Here is an 18,634-nt window from a genome sequence, read left to right on the forward strand (position 1 = left end):
AAAACGGTACCTGAGGCACAGGCTACTTTTCAGCCTGCAGCAGGCTATAGGTATGATATCATCCTTTGATATCCTACCTATATCATATATTATGTTATCATATCAGGAAACGTAGAAAACTGCCTGTTGCTTCTGAGGTTTAAACTTTTCCCTTAAAAGGTGTATGCAAAGGTGTAATCAGCTGTTTGAGTACAATTCTCACGTATACATGAACATTTTCCTCTCCCCTTCCCAACTTGGAGTGCAACAGTTTTCATCATACTGTTATAAATTCCGAGCCAACTTAGCTTTATGAGATTTATTTATGGGGTTAATAAAAGGCAAGTAAAGAGCGCTGGGTGCACAGGGAGTCTGGGCTTCTCCAACACGCACACACGTTACATCAGGCGGCAGCTTTTTCTGCTCCTAGGCTAATACATGTTCATTACTACTTCTGGAAAAGGCAGGGTTATTGTAATTAGTTCCCGGATTCCGAACCCTCCCACTGGCGCATGTGTATCAGTCCCCGGTGGTCCCTCTGGGGGTCTCTCGTGCTGAAGGCTCATAGTCTTCCTCCCAGGCTTTGTCCTTGTCCTTCTCCTTTGTCCATCTTGGCTGGATATCAGGCATTGCCTCTAACTCTATACAAGAAAGAGAGAGAAGCACACCTTTCTACTCTGTCAGCTACTGGCAGACCTAGAGAGAAAAAAAAAATAAGTTGTTAATTAACAAGTAACGTTGTTTTAAGGCATTTCACCAAATATGTAATATTTGGTAGAAACCAGACAACAAATGAAAGAGAAGAAGAAACAGTAGAAGGTACTTGCATGGCCTTAATTTACGTGGCAATGGACAACAACGACAACCTGCAATGATTTACAAGTGCCTTCCACCATTCACCCTTGAGACAGAAAACTGGGATTCCCATATGATGTAAGGGGAGTGCAATCCCTCTCAAAATACAAGAGCCTGGTAGACACTACTGAGTACTGAAAATGTTAAGGCTAGGCAGCACCGAACTCAGAGAAAGGAGGCTGAGTCTCCCTGGCTGTTCACTTAACAGACAAGAACCTCAGCTTTTATCCCTAAGCAACGATTCGTAGTGCCAGGTGGGGAACTAGTTCTTAAGCCAGGGACCGTTTCAGCATCTTTAAAGCTACAGAAAGGCTTGAAGGCTCTGTGGAATCATGTTCCTGGCGCAAAAATCTGGGGACCAGGACTGGGCAAGTGGGGCGCAAGTGTGTTGGGGAGCAAGCTCTCTGGGCTGATTACCAGGGCTTTAAACTAGGTTTGATGGGGGAAGGGAGGGGAGCTAAAGGGGACAGAGAAGGGCTGGGGGAAGTCCTCACTACTGTTATAAATGGCTCAGTCTTCAAAATAGGACTATAATCAAAGTTTACAATTTATTCAAGGAATAGAGGTAAGCAAACAGCGCTGGGTGCACCGGGAGTCTCTGCTCCACCAAGACGCACACCAGTTACATCAAGCAGCTGATTTTTATGCTCCTAGGCTAATACATATTCAATACTGCTTCTAAAACAACTAGGGTTATTATAATTAGTTTCCAGAATCCAAACCCTCCTACTGGAGCATGCGTAACAGTCTCCGGTGGACCCTCTGGGGGTCTCTCATGCTGAAGGCTCATAGTCTTCCTCCCTCCCTCTTGTCCTTCTCCTTTGTCCAACTTGGCTGTATGGCAGAGACTTGTGCAGTGTCCCCTGCAAGCTTTGTCTTTTAGTCGTTCTTCAGCTTTCCCCATCTCCTTAGTCTCCCGGCCAGATATCAGAGACTTGCATAGTGTCCCATGCAATAGTCATAATAGTTAGCAGCTATTCTGAACCCCCCCCCCTCCCCCCCAGGTATCAGAGACTTCAAGGAAAAGCCTACAAATACATTTCCCTTCAAGCTCTCTATTGACACAAATTGCTAAAACATTCCTTTGCAAGGTACGAGAACTATATACATTAACCACTCTGTTTTTCTTAGTGTTGTGGTTATACAAGGGTCTGTAGGACAGAAGGTCACAGTCATCATACCGTGCGGCCCTAGCATTGTTCCATAATGACAGGAATCAGATGAACACATTTCACAATCCCCCATCTCCTTTTTCATGGCATTGATTTGTGTTTTCCTTTCCAATCAAGTCAATACTTGCCGAATTGATACTAATTGGTACCAATTTGGGATCTTTGTTTGTTTTTATTATCATCAGGGAATGGGTTTTCTCCTTCCCTGGTTCTGGGTCAACAGGTACCACAGATATTTGCGTTCCTTGTATTACCGAGTGTCTTAGTCTGGTAATACAAGGTATTAAACATGGAATTATTAATAATCCTCCACATATCCCCAATACAACCATCCTTATTTTAGCAAGCCATTCACCACCCATAAAGCCCCCTCCCATCATCCTCTTAGATCAATTCCATCTGAAATCTGAACTGGGACATGTGCAATTTTCTTCATTTCTCTTACAAGTTTATTTACAGCTTTTCTTTCTGTTGTGGTTTAAGCCAGCGGGCAGCTAAACAACACACGGCTGTTTGCTCACCTCCCCCCCTCCTTCTCTGGGATGGGAGAGAGAAATGGGAAAGTGAAGCCCATGCGTTGAGATAAAGACAAGAAAATAATAACAACAACAATAATAATGACAATAATGAAGATAACAATACTACTAGTAATAATGTGTACGAAACAAGTGATGCACAATGCAATTGCTCACCACCCACTGTCCGATGCCCAGCCTAACCCCGAGCATTCCGGCCCTCCTCCCAGCTCTTGCACCCCCAGCCTGCCTGCTGGCAGGAGAGAGTGAGAAGCTGAAACGTCCTTGGCTTGGTGTAAGCACTGCTCTGCAACAATTAAAACAGCAGCATATTATCAGCACTCTTCTCATCCTAAGCCAGAACATAGCATTCTACCAGCTACTAGGAAGAAACACCCTCATCAATCTCTAAACAGCAATTACTAAGGTTAAATTTTCCACAGACTTCTCCTTCTCTAGTAAATAATCCAAAGCTAAGCAATTTTGATACAAAGCAGTTCTCATCTTGGTATTTTGCTTTGCAATTAATCCAAGCGCATCTCCGGTTTTATTTACAACTATTTCTATTACAGCTTGTAACCTAATTATTCTATTAAGTATATACATTGGGGTCCTATAGCCCCAGGATCCGTCTTCTGCCCACGTAGCTGGATCATAGTAAGCAAATGCCTTCAATCAAGGGGTTGGGCCCGCTTTCAGGGTCGATTTGGGTTTGTGTTACCATTCAGCCTGTCAGGGTGATCAGCTCCTGGAAAACAAATCACAGCTTTATATGGGTTTAAAAAAAAGGTTCTTACATTATTTTCTTGGGACAACCTGACCTTAGTGTGGGAGAAGTCCGGTCAAGGCCCTTTCACTCGGCAGTCAATACCCATAGGGGTTGCCTCCCTCGGTAGACCATACACACTGCAGTGGAGGGTCCTGCCCCAGTCTTGCCTTCTCCCTTTCCTCCCTTTACGCTTGTCCCCTTTATTTGGCATCCTTAATTCATGCAGAGCCTCGTTGCCAGAATATTAGTTCTTCTGTAGCTTGAGTTTCAGTTCCCCAGGAGCGGACTCAACCCTCCAAGTTTCAGTAGTTACTGGTCCTTTAATTCTGGATGCGTGGGTCCAACCCCTTTCTGCTGTGAGGTAGTAAGTAAAACAAGGTACAATCCCTCCCGTCAGGGGTTCAATGATTCTTCCCTCCAGGTGTTTATTAAGACCTTGTCTCCTGGTTGTATTTTACATATAGCAAATCCTATATGTATATGTTTGAGCTATCATTCCAATTTCTCTTAGTTCTTGTAATCTCCTTCCAATAATAATTATACCTTTCTGGATGCTATGATCCTCAACTACATTGTTCCCTATAGGCTAGTTCTCAAGGCTCTTCCCTTGAGAAGAAGGCATACCATATAACATTTCATATGGTGATAATCCAGTCTCACTGTGTGGTTTAGTTCTTATGTTTAAAAGTGCCAATGGTAAGCATCTGGTCCAGGGCATTTGTGTCTCGATCATTAATTTAGCCAATTGTTGTTTTATTGTTTGATTCAGTCTTTCTACTTTCCCTGAACTTTGTGGGTGCCACAGAGTATGGTATTCCCACTGAACACCTAATGATTGACATAATAATTTTATTATTTTAGAAGTCAAGTGTGTGCCCTGATCAGAATCAATGTACTGGATTATCCCATATCTGGGTATCAGGTGTTCTAATAGAATTTTTACCACCATTTATGCCGTAACTTGTGCTACGGGATAAGCTTCTACCCATTGCGTTAAGTGATCTACTATTACCAATAGATATTTTATCCTCCCTACCTCAGGCAATTCAGTTAAATCAACTTGTACTTTCTCAAAAGGCCTATAAGCTGTTTTTTCTCCCTCCCGTGGCTGCTTGTCGAAACACTTTCTTATTTATCTCCTGACAAGTTAAGCAACTTTGTACAATTTGCTTTGCTATTTCAAAAATCCCAATGCAATCAAATTGTTGAAGTAAATGATCACTTAACGCCTTTGTACCCCAATGTGTCTGTGCATGCAAACGTCCCAATATTTGCTTCGCATAAGCTTTTGACAATATCTCTTGCCTGTCTGGCAGTGTCCATTTTCCTTGTTCTAACTTAGCCCCTATTTTCTCCAGTTTCATTTTCCATTGCACTTCAGAGTCGGTCCAAAAATTCCATAGGGGTTTCTTTTGGATCTTGTTGGAACACATTCTCAATTCCGAATTTAACCAGATTTTGGTATTTACCGTTCATTATTTCCGGGGTGACTATAGTCTCAGTGTGGGGTTGGTCAGGGGAATGCAATTGTCAACAGTTCCCTGAGCGGTCCCATTGGCAGTCTGAGCTCACTCATAAACTCAGGTTGTTTTAAGAGTTTGTTGCTTTTCTGTGTCCATGACAACTCTCTCGCACCCATCATGGTCCCTCTGCCCCAAAGGGCTCACACTGGTGATTTTGAGATCACAGCCTCCTGTGGAGGCAGAACTATTAACACTTCTACATCCTCTTTCCCTGCTCATTCAACTTCAAACAGCTCTGTTAAATACTACATGCCTTTAACACCTTCAACTCTTTTAACCCTTCCTTTATCTTTCTCCAGCCTGTACTTTTCTCATGCCAACACCAAAGGCTCAGTCAGGGGCCAACTTAATTCCACTCCTTTTCCCTCTAAGATGCTGGAACAACATATCAGTATAATACATTTCATCCTATTTTCCTTCTCTCCTCAAAAACAACATTAATTGCAAGATAGTGTTATAGTCGATTGATCCATAAAGCGGCCACCATTGATTGCAATACTTAGTGAAAGTCCTCTTGCTTTCTGTGCCTCCAGTTCTAACAATATCCTTCCAATGTGCCAATATGCACCCAAGGAGGCTTTCTTTAAAACGTCTTTGTTTTGGATATTACTCATTTCCTTGATTTCCCATTCCCTTTTATTTATTTATTACTATTCCTTACTAGTTACTGTCCTTTGTTTCAATTTCCACGCAAAACTTTTTACTGCAGGTTTTTACTATCTTTTTCTAATCTTCTTCCCCAATGTCCCAATTCTCTGGGATTAAACGCTTCTTCCCACATACAAACTTTACTATTTCAGATTATTAATGAGCCCCATTCCAATCATAAATCCATGGAACTTCAGGAAAACAACTGAAGCACTCAGCCTTCTGTCTTCTAGACAAACATTACCACCTTTTCCACAAAAATTTACATTTCAACAGGACCGAATTTCAAGCCAAATGCCAATTTTTCTCATGCACTTTGTTAGTAAGCCCATACAAAACAAGGAATCTCTCCTGTGTATTCATCAATATGGGGGTTTAAAAAGGTATTGAGGCCTAAATAAATTCACTCTCCCCCTTCTTACCAAATTCCCAGGGCTGAAGCCCGAACCACCAAAGAAATGACTCTTTCAGTTCTGCTTTGATAATCAGTCAGCCCCCTTCCCCCCCCCCCCCCCACAAGTACTTGGGAAACTGACCAAATGCCACAGCAAATACACCAACACTTCTCAACTGTTAGTTACTTAGATAATGCTCCCGCCTTTTTTTTCTTGTCACACTCAAAGCATTTAAGAGCACAAATAGGCTCACAAGATACACTGCCAGGCCCATATATTGGGCACCACCAATCAAACCTTGGATAAAACAGCACTTCTTTTCAGTCTGTCACGTACTTCATTCGTCTCCGCCCAGTCCCCTCACGGAGAATATGGAACCACGGACTGGAACTCCGCATTCGTTTTGTGGCAACGCTGTGTTTCACTCACACTGCACAATCATGCAATCACACAAAGAGGCCTCTAGTGCATCTCATTCATACCACAAGAACATAATTTAGAATAATAACCAACCTAAGTAAGTATCTTCTCTGACTGTGTTCTTCGTGAAGCGACTTGTAACCCTTTGTTTCAAACCCTTACACTTACACAAATACTTTCAACACAAAATACCTGGACATTTGAGAATAAGACATACAATTATTAACACTGCAGTTAGTATCCCTCCAGCAGCTGAAAATATACCGTTTGTCTGCAGCTTCAGGAGGTCTTTCTCTGCTCCTGCAGTGAGTGACTGAGAGTGGAGTCCCCACCGAGCAAAACACTCAGGGTGCACCTCGGGGCGTTTGCTCCGCAGCTGATCCCATAGCTGAACAGGGTGTCTCCTGCCTGGCTCACAGAAAGATGACAAAATGACTCACAGAAAGCTGATTCCACGATCAGTAAGATTGTAAAGTAGGTAGGTTTACTCAGTTCTGGGTGGCACGGTGGGGGTAGTTCCACCAAAGTCGTGCACGCCTCGTGGCAACTTGCTTTGGTTATATCTAGTAAAGAGTTACATATACATGAAGTTTCCCAATGCTCCTATACATAGGCATAACCTGTCCCTTTGTGAACAGTCCTCCTTATCTCAGACCCCTTGTCCTTCTCCTTTGTCCAACTTGGCTGTATGGCAGAGACTTGTGCAGTGTCCCCTGCAAGCTTTGTCTTTTAGTCGTTCTTCAGCTTTCCCCATCTCCTTAGTCTCCCGGCCAGATATCAGAGACTTGCATAGTGTCCCATGCAATAGTCATAATAGTTAGCAGCTATTCTGAACCACCCCCCCCCCCCCCCCCCCCCCCCAGGTATCAGAGACTTCAAGGAAAAGCCTACAAATACATTTCCCTTCAAGCTCTCTATTGACACAAATTGCTAAAACATTCCTTTGCAAGGTACGAAAACTATATACATTAACCACTCTGTTTTTCTTAGTGTTGTGGTTATACAAGGGTCTGTAGGACAGAAGGTCACAGTCATCATACCATGCGGCCCTAGCATTGTTCCATAATGACACAGAATCACAGAATTTCTAGGTTGGAAGAGACCTCAAGATCATTGAGTCCAACCTCTGACCTAACACTAGCAGTCCCCACTAAACCATATCCCTAAGCTCTACATCTAAACACACGAATCAGATGAACACTTTTCACACTACTGCCACTGTTGAAGACAAGGACAAACTTCAAAGCTCTCCCATAGGATTGTCTGAAGGCTCCTCAGAGAAGGTAGTGTTTCCAGTCCCCCGTCCAGTACCTTCTTCTTGCATGCCCCCGGGGTAACTGTACCTGCTGCTTCCCTAAAGTGCCTGTACACCAGTGCATGGAGCATGGGAAATAAACAGGATGAGCTCAAGATCTGTGTTCGGTTGTGGGGCCACGATCTCATTGCGATCACTGAGACGTGGTGGGACAGCTCACGTGAGTGGAACGCAGTCATGGAGGGCTATGTCCTCTTTAGAAGAGACAGGCTGGGGAAGCAAGGGGGTGGGGTTGCCCTTTATGTGAGAGAGCAATTAGAGTGTAGCCAGCTCCAGCTGGGGGAGGGTGATGGACAGGTGGAGAGCTGAGTAAGCATTAAGGGGTGGGCTGGTATGGGAGACACAGCGGTGGGGTTCTACTACAAATCTACTAGATACATGGGTGCTAAGGGAGCTGTCAGATGCGATCGCTGAAACTTTCTCTATAATCTTGGAAAGGTCCTGGAGAACGGGTGAGGTGCCTGAAGACAGGAGGAAAGCCAGTGCCATTCGGATCTTCAAGAAGGGCAGGAAGAAGGATCTGGAAAACTACAGGTCAGTCAGTCTCACCTCTGTCCCTGGAAAAGAAGTGGAGCAGCTTGATTGGGATGCCAAAACAGACTGGGGACCAGTAGAAAGGTACCTTAAGTAACCTGAACCTCAAACTCCTCTGGAGTGGCAAGTCTTCCCATGACTCCTCATGCTTCCTATATAGCAAAGGTCAAATGATCCCCACCTGGCAGATTTCACTTCACATGTGTGGAGTCATGAGACCTTGTGGAATAGGCTCAACAAGCTCGTTTCAATGTTTAAGGTTCAATTGCTCCTTATTGCTAGCAGAAAGAACCTGACAAGGGGCTCAGTGGTTAGAGTTGACCTAATTAATTAACTACAAAAGGCATGTAAGGGTCATATTTCTGCTAGTCATTCTGTGAGGAAAATTAGTACAGAGCCTGTTAAAATAAGATAAATCAACATAAAGAGAAGAAATAAAAGAAAAAAAGAAAATGACCTAAAAGGCAAAATTGCCATCCCGGATTTTCATCTGTCTAGTCATGACAGATAAGGAATATAGCAATCAGAAAGACTTTACTTGACATTAATGTTGCTTAAATTTGCTTTTCTGAGATCACTTCTTTATGCCTGACTTGTCAAAATCTAGCGCCATGACCTCCGACTGCAGTATTTACTTTGGCTGCATATAAACTATCACGTATAAATGCCAGGATCCGGATCCTCACTCCCTATTCAGGTCAAGGACCGGGCTGAAAGTTTTGGCTTTAATTTGGTTACATGACTACATTGCTGTCCTCGTGGTTTCCCCCAGCTGGCAGCTAAGCACCACACAGCCGTTCACACAGCCGTTCGTTCGCTCAAGGCTTGTTGGAGGTGTGCCAGGGGGAACAATGGCAAGGCCGGGGGATAAGACAATGGCCCAGCTGGAGTGCATCTACACCAATGCACGCAGCATGGGTAACAAACAGGAGGAGCTGGAAGCCATTGTGCCGCAGGCAGGCTACAACTTGGTTGCCATCACGGAGACGTGGTGGGACCACTCTCATGACTGGAGTGCTGCAATGACTGGCTATAAGCTCTTCAGAAGGGACAGGCAGCACAGAAGGGGTGGTGGTGTGGCTCTCTATATTAGAGAATCTTTCGATGTTGTGGAACTAGAGGCTGGGAATGACAAGGTTGAGTCCCTTTGGGTTAGGATTGGCGGGAAGGCCAACAAGGCTAGCGTCCTGGTTGGGGTCTGTTATAGACCGCCGAACCAGGATGAGGAGACGGATGAGGAGTTCTACAGGCAGCTGACAGAAGTTGCAAAATCGTCGGTGCTTGTTCTCGTGGGGGACTTCAACTTCCCTGACATATCCTGCAAGCACAACACAGCCCTGAGAAAGCAGTCTAGGAGGTTTCTGGAGAGTGTGGAAGATAGCTTCCTCATGCAACTGGTTAGTGAGCCTACCAGGGGTGGCACCCCGCTAGACCTTCTCTTCACAAACAGAGAAGGACTGGTGGGAGATGTGGTGGTCGGAAGCTGTCTTGGGCAGAGTGACCACGAAATGGTGGAGTTCACTATTCTTGGCGAGGCCAGGAAGGAGACCAGTAAAACCACTGTATTGGACTTCCAGAAGGCTGACTTTGAGCTGTTCAGGACACTGGTTGGTAGAGTCCCTTGGGAGGCGGTTCTGAAGGGCAGAGGAGTCCAGGAAGGCTGGGCGCTCTTCAAGAAGGAAATCTTAATGGTGCAGGAGCAGTCTGTCCCCACGTGCCCAAAGATGAGCCAGCGTGGAAGAAGACCGGCCTGGCTCAACAGAGGGTTGCAGCTTGAGCTGAGGAGAAAAAAGAGGGTTTATGATCTTTGAAAAAAAGGGCGGGCCACTGAGGAGGACTATAAGGACGTTACGAGGCTGTGCAGGGACAAAATTAGAAAGGCCAAAGCTCATCTGGAGCTCAATCTGGCTACTGCTGTTAAAGACAACAAAAAATCTTTTTACAAATAATTCAACGCAAAACGGAGAACTAAGGAGAATCTCCATCCTTTACTGGGTGCAGGGGGAAACCTTGTTACAAAAGATGAGGAAAAGGCGGAGGTGCTTAATGCCTTCTTTGCCTCAGTCTTTAGCGGCAATACCGGTTGTTCTCTGGATACCCAGTACCCTGACCTGGCGGAATGGGATGGGGAGCAGAATGTGGCCCTCACTATCCACGAAGAAATGGTCGGCGACCTGCTACGGCACTTGGATGTGCACAAGTCGATGGGGCCGGATGGGATCCACCCGAGGGTACTGAGAGAACTGGCAGAGGAGCTGGCCAAGCCGCTTTCCATCATTTATCAGCAGTCCTGGCTATCGGGGGAGGTCCCAGTTGACTGGTGGCTAGCAAACATGACGCCCATCTACAAGAAGGTCCGGAGGGCAGACCCGAGGAACTATAGGCCTGTCAGTTTGACCTCAGTGCCAGGGAAGCTCATGGAGCAGATCCTCCTGAGAGTCATCACGTGGCACTTGCAGGGCAAGCAGGCGATCAGGCCCAGTCTGCATGGGTTTATGAAAGGTGGATGAGGGAAAGGCTGTGGATGTGGTCTACCTTGACTTCAGCAAGGCTTTTGACACCGTTTCCCACAGCATTCTCCTCAAGAAACTGGCTGCTCTTGGATTGGACTGGCGTATGCTTCGTTGGGTTAGAAACTGCCTGGGTAGCAGGGCCCAAAGAGTCATGGTGAATGGAGTCAAGTCCAGATCGGGGCCAGTCACTAGTGGCGTTCCCCAGGGCTCGGTACTGGGGCCAGTCCTCTTTAATATCTTTATCGATGATCTGGACGAGGGCATTGAGTGCACCCTCAGTAAGTTTGCAGATGACACCAAGTTAGGTGCGTGTGTCGATCTGCTCGAGGGTAGGAAGGCTCTGCAGGAGGATCTGGATAGGCTGGACCGATGGGCTGAGGTCAACTGCATGAAGTTCAACAAGGCCAAGTGCCGGGTCCTGCACCTGGGGCGCAATAACCCCAAGCAGAGCTAGAGACTGGGAGGGGAATGGTTGGAAAGCTGCCTGGTGGGGAAGGACCTGGGAGTATTGGTTGATAGTTGGCTGAATATGAGCCAGCAGTGTGCTCAGGTGGCCGAGAAGGCCAACGGCATCCTGGCTTGCATAAGAAGCAGTGTGGCCAGCAGGTCTATGGAAGTGATTGTCCCCCTGTACTCGGCTCTGGTGAGGCCGCACCTCGAGTACTGTGTTCAGTTTTGGGCCCCTGGCTACAAGAAGGACATCGAGGTGCTCAAGCGAGTCCAGAGAAGGGCAACAAAGCTGGTGAGAGGCCTGGAGAACAAGCCCTACGAGGAGCGGCTGAGGGAGCTGGGTTTGTTTGGCCTGGAGAAAAGGAGGCTCAGGGTTGACCTTATTGCTCTCTATAGGTACCTTAAAGGAGGCTGTAGCGAGGTGGGGGTTGGTCTGTTCTCCCACATGCCTGGTGACAGGACGAGGGGGAATGGGCTAAAGTTGCACCAGGGGAGTTTTAGGTTGGATGTTAGGAAGAACTTCTTTACCGAAAGGGTTGTTAGACATTGGAATGGGCTGCCCAGGGAAGTGGTGGAGTCACCATCCGTGGAGGTCTTTAAAAGGCGTTTAGATGTAGAGCTTAATGATATGGTTTAGTGGAGGACTTGTTAGTGTTAGGTCAGAGGTTGGACTCAATGATCTTGTAGGTCTCTTCCAACCTAGAAATTTTGTTATTCTGTAAAGAGAGTAACTGCAGACAAATGAATGGTAATTGAAAATATTGAAGAAGATGCTGAGGAAAAAAAAAAATCAAATGATTGATGATGAGTAAATGCAGTGGGAGAATAAAAGAAAAAAGGAAAAGAAAAAAAAAATGAATAAGGGAATTTGAACAAGTGAACTGGAAGAATAAGGAGATAAACATAATTAAAAGAGGGAGAGGAGAGGAGAGGAGAGGAGAGGAGAGGAGAGGAGAGGAGAGGAGAGGAGAGGATGCTGAAATGAGCAACTGGAGAAAGAAATGAAACACTAAAATCAATTCATATACCTCAGACCTAATCCAATGGTTAAAAAAAATAAATAAAATAAAACAGCTTCATTTTATATTTAAACGATATAATCATAAGTGCTATCCTGTATTAATCAAAAGTTATTACTTGTTATTCCACACTGTTGGTGCAGCTCCTGAACATTTGTGAAAATGTTCTCAATCCTAGAAGTTTCACATGTAGTTGCACGAATGAATATTTGTTTAAAAAATCCTAGCAGAATGTATAAATTATTTACTATTCATTATTCACTATTCAACATTTGTTATTCATTATTCATTCATATACTACAGCGATGAGGTACTCCATTATAAGAATATAAATGGATAGATAGTACAGCTTAAATAGTTTCAGTCCTTCAATTAGATAAAAGAAGTAACAACATGATGATGTAGATGACTAATCACACGTCATGAATATGGAACAGTATATAGCCTAGATTAACATTTTGGAAACAGCCTCTAGACCAGAAGTTGTTTGTCCGAAGTATTTGTCCAATATTTACAAATACCTAGACATCAGGATTTGCTTCTGAATGATTCATGAACTGAAAACAAGGCTAAAGGCCTATTTCTAAGCCCTTTAAAATCAATGGAAATATCCCTACTGGCTTCAAATAACTTCTGGATAAGTTCTTCAAATGTGCAATTGATATCATTTACAGTAAGTATTCCAGCCACACAGAGCCTCATCATACATGGTTAATATGAATTCTGTGCTTTAGGGGAAAATATAAAAGATGTAGTCATATTTCCTCCCAGAGATATCATTTAGCAAAATTCTGCCACAGCAACAGTTTTCTTATGCCTTTCCTGTCCTTTCATAATTTGAAAATAAAAATTAAAAAATGCTGTGCTACCATGGATATAAAGCTATATGCTCTGCTTTTTAAAAATCAAAGGGGAAACACAATATTTTTGCCTATGTAACACAGAAAATAATATATATATATATATATATGACATCTTTAAAAGACTACCTAACATCTGTGAATTCATCTTGATATACTGGAATGACTATGGCTAGTTTAGTTTGGATGCAATTTACATAGTCAAGCAGTGAAAATAGTTCACTGTTTTGATCTTTCCATACTCTGAAACAAACATGTCAATTACAGGTTGTTTTCTTGAAGCCAAAACTGTGGTGCTTTGTATTGTTTAGTGCAGTAAACACTGAAAGAATTTGATGTTTTCTCTGAAGAGCTTATGATCTAATTGATCTTCACATGAGGAAAATGAAAAGGTCTTGCACTAAAGCTTATGGAACTCCTATACTGATTAGAGTCCAATCCAAGATCTACGATGAAAGCTTTCCTTTTGATCTGTACACCAAAAAGATTATTCAGAAGCAGAGTGATATCTAAGAGACTAAGTGTTTTTGCTAAACCGTGTCAACAAGTTTTCTTTAAAGCTTAGAGAAAATGCAATAGTGGATAGGACTCATCCTCTAGCAGCAATAACAGCTCTGGATGTTTTGTACATTGTCTATTTAAAGCACAGAATGGCAGAAAAGCAAAAGTTGATAACTGCCAAAAGATTTGAAACAAAACTCAATAACTCAGGTATCTGTCATTTTTTTGATGACCTCACAGTTTTTGAATAGATAATATTGTAGTACCTTATACAGTTAACATAAATCATATCATTACCAAGACATAATATGTATATTTTTTTCCACTTTTGCTTCCATCTTTTTCAAAACTTGGTGATTCATAAAGCAGTTCTTGAATTCTATTAAGATTATCATGCACTGCTTAGGAGCTATCATCATTAAATAAAAATGACCTATTTTCATAGAAATTAACAACTTGCCAAGCTCATGATTTTCTTCTGAAATCAAAAGAAGTTACTATTGGAAAATAAACTCCTGCAGTGAATTTCAAAGCTTTTGTTCAGATTTTCTTTTCAAGTTGATCACACTTTTAGGGCTCATCAGAATTGGTTTCCAAGTCACTCTCTAAATACAGCTTTCCACTGGGCTGGGGGGAAGGAATGGGACATGACTCAGGAGCAACCATCAATGGAAATACAATATACTATATTATTATTATTATTATTATTATTATTATTATTATTATTATTATTATTATTATTAACTATATTATTAATACAAAAACTATATATATTTTTTTCGAATATTGAAACTTCAGAGCTTTGCCAACATTTTGGAATGTAGTGAAATTAAGAAACCAGTCAGAGTCATTCAAACAAAAGACAGCCAGATAGCAAGTCAGTGAAAGAAAAATGCTGTTCTGATGAGTGGATAAAACAGTTTTGGTACTTCTTCACTATCTCAAATATCCACTGAGTTTTACATGACAATTTGCTGAGAAAGTAGGATCAATGGAATGAAATAAAATTAGTATATGGCCAAGTTCCTTTGTATCCTTAGCAGTACGCTTATTTTAGATTGGCATTTAATTCATAAAGCTAGAACAGACAGGCTGTATTGTGGTGCAAAACTTATCCTCAAGGAAAATAGATATTTCCCTTGGAGTGTAAAGGTGAGGGGATGCATTAGTAATAACAGTGGGAGTCAGAGACTATAGGCTATAATGTTTTGAAGAGTGAGGGTCTATTAACAGGCTAGAATATGACAGGCTTCTATTGCAGTAAGTAAGACTTCAAAGGAGGCAAAAGCTGCTTTTGTGGGTAATAGAAAATGAATTTATTTCATTTCAAGAAAAGCCTTCACAAAAGAATAAAATATTCCTGTTGTCTCACTTGTCCACTTGCAATCATTAATGTAAAAAAGATGTTTGAAGTAATGCAAAGAACTAGCTATATTTAAGTAAATTCACTTGCCACTTTTCATATATAAACAATGTTAAATTTTCCCTCAAGTTACAAAGAGCGATAAAACTGAAAAGTTGTATTTTATGAGACTGTGAAAAAATAACCCTCGTTTCGAAGTTTGAGAGTTAAAATGCTATTGTTTTTGAAACTGAAAGGTCCTTTGAAATATTTTCTTCTGTTAGATAAAATCATAGAATCACAGTTTTAGTAATTTGATAGATTTCCTGATTGATTTATGAACATAAGAGTTTAAATTATGACTTTCCTGTGGAGGAAGGTGGGAGAGTGGGAAGGGGGTCAAGAACTGAGAAAGTGGGAGGAACTTTCAAAACAGCAAGATACCTGGATTTCATCTTGAAATATTAATTATACATCTGGCAGTACAAAAAGCCTGATTCAAATTCCATTGAAATAAATTAATTATGTATCTGGCAGACTCCAAAATCCACTGAAGCCAAAAGAAGTCTTAAGAGTCTTCTACTCCACTGGGCTCTGGATCAAACTGTAGGAAGACGAGCAGATTTAAGCAGAGAACAGCAGATCACCAACCCTGCTGGGATCAGAGCAGACTGAGATCAAGGCCCTAAAGGCAGCAGGCGGCAGTATGTAAATGCCCTCAGGCTCTCAGAAATATGTCACTGACACAGGATTGAAGGGAAAGGATCTTCCTCCCCCTAAGCTGGTAAGTGACATGTATTTTCATTGTCTGTAAATCTCACTGAGAGGTGGTGAAGAATTTTGAAACAAATAGCGTCCTGTTGAAAGAATAAAGGAACAAAACCTCACCTCAGCTAATAGAGTATGGTCACACTTGAGTTTCAGCAGGAAACCCTCATACAGGTACATTCTAGAGCTCTCACCCAGGCTCTCCCAAGAGCTATTGTCCAGTAAACAGTCCAGCCTGATTGTATGATAATGGCTAAAAGTAGAGTATTTTTCCTGTTACAGGAAAGCATGTTCAGGCTATTGAGAAGTTCATACCAGAAATAAGTCCCTCTTGCAAAGACCTCTTGGCACTTTTGAGACACCATTGTTTTTATAACCTGTTGGTCACTGTTAAAACACATGCTTTGGAGACTGAAATGTAAATCTGCTGCCACTTCTGGGGGGATGAAGAGAAGCTTAGAATTAGAAATATCTTGAGACAGACTGAAATACTGAGACAATGAAGATGAGCACAAGCCCAAGTAAGCTTTTTTGTGCTTTTCTGCTCGTACACTGATTGCTTTTTTTTTTTTTTTTTTTTCCAAATTAAAGAGCAAAGAAGCTTCTTTCCTCTGTACTTCAGAAAGTCAAATGGAGATTCTTCTTTCTTAATATTGTGTAAGGTCCTGGGCAATCCTAAAAATTAGGAAAAAGAATAATGATTCTAAACTAAACCCCATTAGATTAGATATAAGGAAGAAATTCTTTACTACAAGGTGAGGTATTGGAACAGGTTGCCAAGATAGGCTGTGGATGCCCCATCCCTGGAAGTGTTCAAGGCCAGGTTGGATGGGGCTTTGAGAAACCTGGTCTAGTGGGAGGTGTCCCTGCCAATGGCAGAGGGGTTGGAATTATGACTATAACTCTATGATTTTATCATTTTCAATATGTATTCACTGAAGTGAAGCACTGTATAATGTCTTTTCAGTACTTAACCTCCAAGATATTTGCAGAATAAGGAAAGTACTGAAGCCTTTAAGTAGTGCTTCATCCAGTGGCTCCAACCACACTTGACATGTGTTTATGAAATGACTGTTGCCTGTTTGTTTGTCTGTTTGTCTGTCTGTAATACAGACAAAAGACATACAGGCATATCTACATACAGCCATTTTTATTCTGCATATTGCAACTGGCATTCATGCACCCTGTGGAATACTGTATATTCTCTGTGTATAGATCTGTGTACAGATCAATGCACGCATGGAAATATAGAACAAAACAAAATTAATGTTGAAAACAGGCTATAAATACTCCTGACCTAACAGTAAGTCCAGAAAGTACAACTAAATTAAACTGATATTGTATTACGTGATACATCATTGTGTTTCCCATATCCATGGAAGGAGTGAGTCATGATTTTACCGAACAAATGTGATTCTGGTGTAATTGTTTCCCACCTTCTCATGTCTGTACAGAACAACAGTAGCAGAAATGAAGGGAAAGCATTACTTCTCAGCAAAGGGAGAGAATGAAACCTGGATTGATCAATATCTACTTTAAAAGCAAAAGCTTACAAGACCTCCTTTTAATTTCATGGTAGAAAACATATTTATTTCAATGTTACATACAGAGCATTGTGAAATAGAAAGAAAATACATGCAGAAAAATAAACAAAAAACTGATTTCAAGGTTCATCTCACAACTATGGAAAATAGGAAACTTCTGGAGGGAGTAGTACCTGTACTGGGTTTATGTGGCAAGGTTTTCTTAACAGACGGCTGCAGGGGTTTCCACTGTGATAAGAATCCAGAAGCTGCCTCATGTTAGATAAGGGCCAGTTTCAGCTGGCCCCAAAGAGCTGGTCAGAGCTGAGCCAATAAGGGCTGTCATTTGCACCTCTGTGAGAGCATATTTAGCAAAACAAAACAAAACAAAACAAAACTGCTGCACAAGCCGCCCCCAAGATCAGTGCAGAAAGAGGTGCAAAAGAGGAGGTGCTCCAGGCACCTGAGCAGAAGTTATCCTGTGGCCTGTGGAGAGGCCCCTGGTGGAGCAGGCTGTCCCCCTACAGCCCATGGGTCCCACATGGAGCAGATCTCCACACTGCAGCCTGTGGAGGAGCCCCAGGTAGAGCAGGTGGATGTGGCCTGGAGGAGGCTGTGGCCCATGGAGAGCCCCGCTGGAGCAGGCCCTGGGCCAGAGTTACAGCCCATGGAGAGTAGCCCACGCAGGAGCAGGGGGCCTGGGGGAAGCTGCTGCCTGTGGGGGACCCGTGCTGGAGCAGGTTGCTCCTGGGGGATGTACTCCATGATACAGATGCATGTGGAGCTGTTCTTGAAGAACTGCTGCCTTCTGCTGCCACACAGGATCCATTCGGAAAGGATGTCATCCTGTGGGAGGACCCCGCGTGGAGCAGGGGAAGAGAGTGACTGAGAAGGAGCAGTGGAGATAAAGCATTAGGAGACCACAGCCCACATGCCCCCATTCCCCTGCACTGCCCAGGGGGAGGACATAGAAGAGGGTGTGGGGCGGTGACGGGTGGGTGGCGGGGAAGGTGTTTTTAGTTTGCTTTTAGTTTCTTACTGTTCTGGGTTGTTAGCAATAGGTAATAAATTTTATTGATCTCCCTATGCTGAGTCTGTTTTGCTCATGATGATAATTGTTGAGTGTTCTCCCTGTCCTTATTTCAGCCCTTGAGCTTTTTCCATCATATTTTCTCCCCCTTTCCCTTTGAGGAGGTGGATTGAGAGAGTGGTTGTGAAGGAGTTCAGCTGCTCAGTAAGGTACAATTAGCACAGTAACGGTTAAATACAGTAAGAAAAACTGATGAAGATCAGCCATGACCATAATAAGACTGGGGGATTGCAATCTGGGAAAGCATATAGTAATTACCATCTCACGTACTTGTTCTGTGTTTCTAAAGCTGAATAATTCTGTTTCATCTTAAGAAAAAAAAAAAAGATAAAAATGATCTATTGAATATTTTTATTATTATTTTATTATTGATTTTTTGAGTGCAAATTAATAATCCTATATGATTTTATGTTGTCATTATTGCATGCACTACAAATATGCAA

General features: G+C 42.7%; 2 long non-coding RNA genes across 2 annotated transcripts in view; one reads left to right on the forward strand and one right to left on the reverse strand.

Moving 5' to 3' along the window:
• Window positions 1-283: 283 nt before the first annotated feature.
• LOC311434514 overlaps window positions 284-18,634 on the reverse strand; it is a 339,184-nt gene continuing 320,833 nt past the window's right edge. The window contains exon 2 of the long non-coding RNA XR_014691561.1: window positions 284-675. This is a non-coding gene — a long non-coding RNA (uncharacterized lncRNA). The remainder of the gene's footprint in view (window positions 676-18,634) is intronic.
• On the forward strand, window positions 7,902-18,187 carry LOC311434488. Its single transcript, XR_014691525.1, has 3 exons — window positions 7,902-8,125; window positions 15,348-15,594; window positions 17,924-18,187. It is a non-coding gene; the product is annotated as an uncharacterized lncRNA (long non-coding RNA).

The sequence above is a fragment of the Aythya ferina genome (assembly GCF_964211825.1).
Source record: "Aythya ferina genome assembly, chromosome: 1".
NCBI classification, from domain to species: Eukaryota; Metazoa; Chordata; class Aves; order Anseriformes; family Anatidae; genus Aythya; species Aythya ferina.